We start from the raw sequence: 6,000 nt of genomic DNA, 5'->3' as shown, positions 1-6,000 counted from the left end.
TTGCAATCGAATTGAATCGGACTGAAATTAAATTAAATGGGATTTAATTTAATTCAATTTTTGTCATGGGCGTGTGTGCATATGATGCTCGCAAAATACACATATGCTGATCATGCACTTCTATATTTGTATATACATATTTATATTTATTTATAAAAAAAAAAAATAGAATTGTCGCATGCACGTGGCCAGCAAGCGCTGACCATGTGCATGGCACATGGTCAACAAACGGTTGCTGACCGTGTACATGACACACACGATCAGCAACCGTTGCTGATCGCGTGCAACATGCACACATGCGATCAGCAACTGTTGGTGATCGCACATTTATTAATGATGCGTTCAGCAACTGTTGCTGATCGCACATTATTAATGGCGCGATCAGCAACAGTTGCAAATATGATGCAGAAAGCGTATGCAATTAATTATGTGTTTGTAAGAGTTAAGAAAAACATTTTTTTTTCTCTTCTGACGCCGTGACTGAAATATCGAGAGTGCGAAAAATTGTCGCAATAAGATTGCTAGCACAATTTTATTGGTGATTATCCGCAAGTTCTTTCTTCCTTTCGTCGTGCGATTGGTGGTGTGTCTGAACTAGAGGTCCAACGGTTGTGGGGCTCGAACTGAAGAACCGAAATCGTTTTGGGCACGCTACGAGAGGTAATCCGTTTAACCCCCTATGGTCTTTCGATTTTTGATTGAAACACACGAACAACGCCTTTGGAGATACATGTATGGTTATAATTTTCCGCTACGTTTATATTTAATTTTAACTATGCATGTTCCGTAGAAAACCAACAATGGTATCAGAGCCAATCCTTAGGCGTTCTCGTGCGTTTAATTGATTTTGGTTCATATATATATTTTTGCGATCCAATAGCCAATTTACTTTGTTGAGAGAATTGCTTGCTCTTAAGTGGCCTATAGAAGTTGATTAATTTATATGATAAATTTGATCAACTGAACAAAAATCGGAACTAAAACAAATTTTGAATAAAAAATCTGTACCTTATTTTCTTTTTTCTTTTTTCTTCTGCAAAATGATTCACGACTATGAATCGAGAGGCGACAACGCTACCGTCAGTTGGAATCACGCACGTGAAATTTGTTTCATCGGTTTTGATTTCTTGACGTGGCTTACGCTGCTCGGCCATGAATTTGATTCAGTGCAGAATTTTATTTGTGCCTTCCAAAGCTTTAAATTTAGAATTTATGGCTCGTGAGGAAGGGTGGTGATCATGGAAAAACCCCTAATCAATATGATTGATGTATGGATGAATGTATGATGATTACAGGTATTTTTGGGGTTGTAATTATTAAATGGAGGCTGCGTCCTTTTTATTTCCATGTAATGTATTTTTTTTTTTTTTAGTATAGTTTAGTATTATCAATTGTTGATGTAAACATTACATGAGGAGGAGCCATTAAGCCGGAGAGCTCTATGGGCCCAGTACGTGAAGAGTTCAAGGATCCAAGAAGAAGTGAAGAGCGGATCTCTATTATTAAAACATAAAAATTGCTAAATGGGACTCATTGGCTCGAGACCCATTGAGCCATAATTCCATGATCACCACGTAGGATAGATTTTTATGCATTTGATATCTATTTATTTATTCAGTTGTTATGCATGTTAAACTTATTAATGTGCAAAGTGAGACCATTAATAACGACCCAAACCTCCTTATTAATTATATTAAGTCGAAACGGGTTTCGGACTCGTGGCCTTCCATCGTCATGGTTTGGTCCAACATTATAGTGGTTGATTGACCGGCTATGGATACATAGGGGTCAATTGCCATTTATAATATTGGATCACTCCATTATGCATGTGATGTTGTGGGGTTGGAGCCAAACGATTTCCAATAACTGTTAGGTGAGGGGATCGTTTGTGTTTTCAATACTTGCATGAGATGATGTGCTAGACTTAACTATGATCATGATGTCAATAACTGTCAGGTGTGAGACATTCATGGTCTAAAGGCCAAAGTTATGATTGGGACTCGCATATGATGTGTTGAACAAGTTAGTTCACTCACTAAGTTAATAGAACACCAATAACTGTTAGGTGAGGTGGGCTATGGCCTGGTGGGACTCCAATCCCCACTAGTAATCTTTACCCAACAAAGATTACCGTTTTCCCATTTTAAGGAGTATGGGATTCGAAAAATTTAGTGGGAGGCACTATTTCATTTAAAGGCCAAAATGAAATGGTTATTTTGAAAGACAACGGCTAACAATTTATTTTCTGCACAGATATATTATTACTCTGAAAATGGTGACCACAAACCCACTCGCTGCTATACTTGACAAGAATTGTTTGACTGGACCCAATTTCACTGACTGGGTGAGAAATTTGAGAATTGTTCTCAATTCGGAGAAAATCGGGTATGTGCTTGATCAAAAGATGCCAGACTCATTTCCTGAGGGTGGGACCCAAGAGGAGCGTGTCAAGTATGATAAATGGCGTGATGATGACTTAAAAGTTAGGTCACACATGCTTGCTTCAATGAATAATGAATTGCAGAAGAAGTATGAAACTATGGAAGATGCTAGGTCGATCATCTTGCACTTAAAAGAATATTTTGATGAGAATGGTCGAACCTCTAGATATGAGATATCTAAGGCGTTGTACCGTATGAGGATGGGCGAGGATCATCGGTTAATGATCATGCTTTGAAAATGATCGGCACATAGAAGAGTTGGCTAGGCTTAATCTTGTTATGGATAATGAGTTAGCTGTGGATTTGATCCTCCAATCTTTGCTCGATTCCTTCTCTGGTTTTGTCCAAAACTTCCACATGCACAAAATGGAGAAAACTCTTGCTGAGTTACATAGCATGTTGGTAGTTTATGAGAAGGAAATGCACAACACGAGGCCTAATGTGGTGGCTATGGCTAAGGCTTCTTCTTCAAAGAGTAAGACTGTTTTGAAGAAAAAGAAATGGAAGAGGCCTATGAAACATACTGTGCAATCAAAGCCCAAGGTTGAAAAAGGGAATTGTCACTACTGTGGTGTCAAAGGGCACTGGAGGAGGAACTGCAGGAAGTACCTCGCAAGCTTGAAGGTCAAGCCTAAGGACCAACCTTGCGAAGGTATGGTGTCTATGCTTATTGAAACTAATCTTATGGTTAGTGCTGAATCCAACTTATGGGTTCTAGATTCTGCTGCAACCTCACATATTTGTATGTCTTTGCAGAATCTGGAAATAAGCAAGATGCTAGGGCGAAATGAAATTGTCCTAACATTTGCAAATGGAGCAAGAGTTGCTGCGTTAGCTATAGAGACTTTTCGTTTATGTTTGCCTTCTGGACATGTATTGGTATTGAAAAATTGCTTGCATTATAAGAATGCTGTTAGGAACATCATCTCTATACCTCGTTTGAGTAAAGAGAATTATGAATTTTCTTTTGCTGATGATGTATGTTCTATTTATCATAATAGGAGATGTGTTGGTTCTGGCTTATTAACCAATAATCTTTATACCATTACAATGTCCGGTAATGCGATTACCAATGCCAATAAGCAACAAAATAATGATATAAATGCCATAACTAATAAACGCCCTAGAGATAGTCCAAACCCAAAGTATGTTTGGCATCTTCGATTAGGTCATATTGAAGAAGATAGAATCAACAAGTTGAGTAATGATGGATATATTAATCCATCAATGTTTGAGCCATACTCGGCTTGTGAGGCATGTCTTCTAGGAAAAATGACCAAAGCGGCTTTTGTGGGACATAGTGCGTGAGCTCCTGACATACTGGGATTGATACATACAGATGTATGTGGACCAATAAATGAAAATGCTAGAGGTGGTTATTCTTACTTCATTACATTCACCGATGATCAGTCACGGTATGGTTATTTGTACTTAATGAAGTATAAATCCGAATCTTTTGAAAAGTTCAAGGAATTCAGGGCTGAAGTTGAGAAACAAACAGGAAAATGTATTAAGGCTCTTCGATCTGATTGAGGAGGTGAATACCTTAGTACTGAATTCCTAGACTATCTTAAGGATAATGGCGTTTTATCACAGTGGACACCTCCTGGAACTCCAGAACACAATGGTGTATTTGAAAGAAGAAATCGCACTTTATTAGATATGGTGCGATCTATGATGAGTTACACTGATTTGCCTATATCCCTTTGGGGATATGCCCTCGAGACAGCCGCATATGTACTGAACAGAGTGCCATCCAAATCTGTTCCAATTACGCCGGCATAATAGGAAACCAAGTCTTAATCATATTAAGATTTGGGGTTGTCCAGCTTTCGTCAAGAAGCTAAAAATGGAAAAATTGGAGGCTAGGTCTGAACAAGGTCGCTTCATTGGATATCCAAACGAGTCTCTTGGATACTATTTCTATTTTCACTCAGACCTAAGAATTTCAGTCAGCAGGCATGCTTCTTTTCTGGAGAATCAGTTTGTCCAGGAAGGTGGTGCTGGACGGAAAATAGTCTTACAAGAAGAGAAAAATGAAGTACCAAATAACCAAGTTCAAACACCGATCTCTGATTCAGTGGGAGCTTCTAATACACAACCTCTTAGGAGGAGTGCGAGAACGTCTCGTCCACCTGCTCGTTATAGACACTTGGTTGAACATATTGAACCATTATTCATTGTGAATGATGGTGATCAACCTGGTGATCCAAACACCTATGAGGAGGCGATGTCGGACATCGATTCTGGTAAATGGCTAGAAGCCATGAAATCCGAAATGGATTCAATGTATTTCAACGAAGTTTGGACCTTAGTTGACCTGCCTGATGGTATTGTACCAATTGGCTGTAAATGGATTTTCAAGAGGAAGATGAATGTTGAGGGTCAAGTTGGAACTTACAAAGCACGGTTGGTGGCGAAAGGATATCGTCAAAAAGAAGGAATCGATTATGACGAAACTTTCTCACCTGTAGCCATGCTAAAATCCATTCGGATTATGTTGGCTATAGCTGCACACCTAGATTATGAGATATTCCAAATGGATGTCAAAACGGCTTTTCTAAATGGCTTTCTTGAGGAGGACATCTATATGGAACAACCACGGGGTTTTGAATCCAATGGTGAACGTCGGAAGGTGTGTAAGCTTAAGAGATCCATTTATGGACTCAAACAAGCCTCCAGAAGTTGGAACATCCGTTTTGATGAAGTAGTCAAATCGTTTGGTCTCATCAAAAACCCGGATGAACCTTGTGTATACAAGAAGGTTAGTGGGAGTGCAATTGCATTTCTAGTTTTATACGTCGATGATATACTTTTGATCGGGAACGATGTACCGATGATATCATCGATCAAACTATTCTTGTCACAGAAATTCTCCATGAAAGATTTAGGAGAGGCAACCTGTATTTTAGGTATCAAGATCTATAGAGATAGATCGAGACGATTGATTGGCCTCTCACAATCTACGTACATAGACAAAGTGTTAACACATTTTAACATGCAATGTTCCAAAAGAGGATTATTGCCTTTTAGGCATGGAATCCATCTTTCCAAGGAGATGTGTCCCAACACTCCTGAAGAAAGAGAGCGGATGGCAAAGATACCTTACGCATCTGCTATTGGAAGCATAATGTATGCTATGTTATGTACGAGACCTGATATTGCACATGCTGTAAGCATTACTAGCATATATCAGTCCGATCCAGGGGAAGAGCACTGGATAGCAGTCAAGAATATCCTTAAGTACTTGCGAAGGACTAAGGATTTATTCTTGATATATGGAGAATGAGACTTTAAAGTTGAAGCTTATACTGATTCCGATTTTCAATCGGATCCTAATGATTATAAGTCTACATCTGGGTTTGTCTTTACACTTAATGGTGGCGCAGTTAGTTGGAAGAGTTCCAAACAGAGCATAACTGCTGATTCCACCACTGAGACAGAGTATGTAGCTGCTTCAGAAGCAGCAAAGGAAGCCGCTTGGACGAAGAAGTTCATTTCTGAACTTGGAGTCGTTCCTTCCATTGAACAACCAATAACATTGTTTTGTGATAACAAT

This window comes from Syzygium oleosum, unplaced genomic scaffold (genome assembly GCF_021117445.2).
Source record: "Syzygium oleosum isolate NSW1041296 unplaced genomic scaffold, Sole_v2.1 Sole_v2.33, whole genome shotgun sequence".
NCBI lineage: Eukaryota > Viridiplantae > Streptophyta > Magnoliopsida > Myrtales > Myrtaceae > Syzygium > Syzygium oleosum.
Note: the sequence above shows the minus strand (reverse complement) of the source record.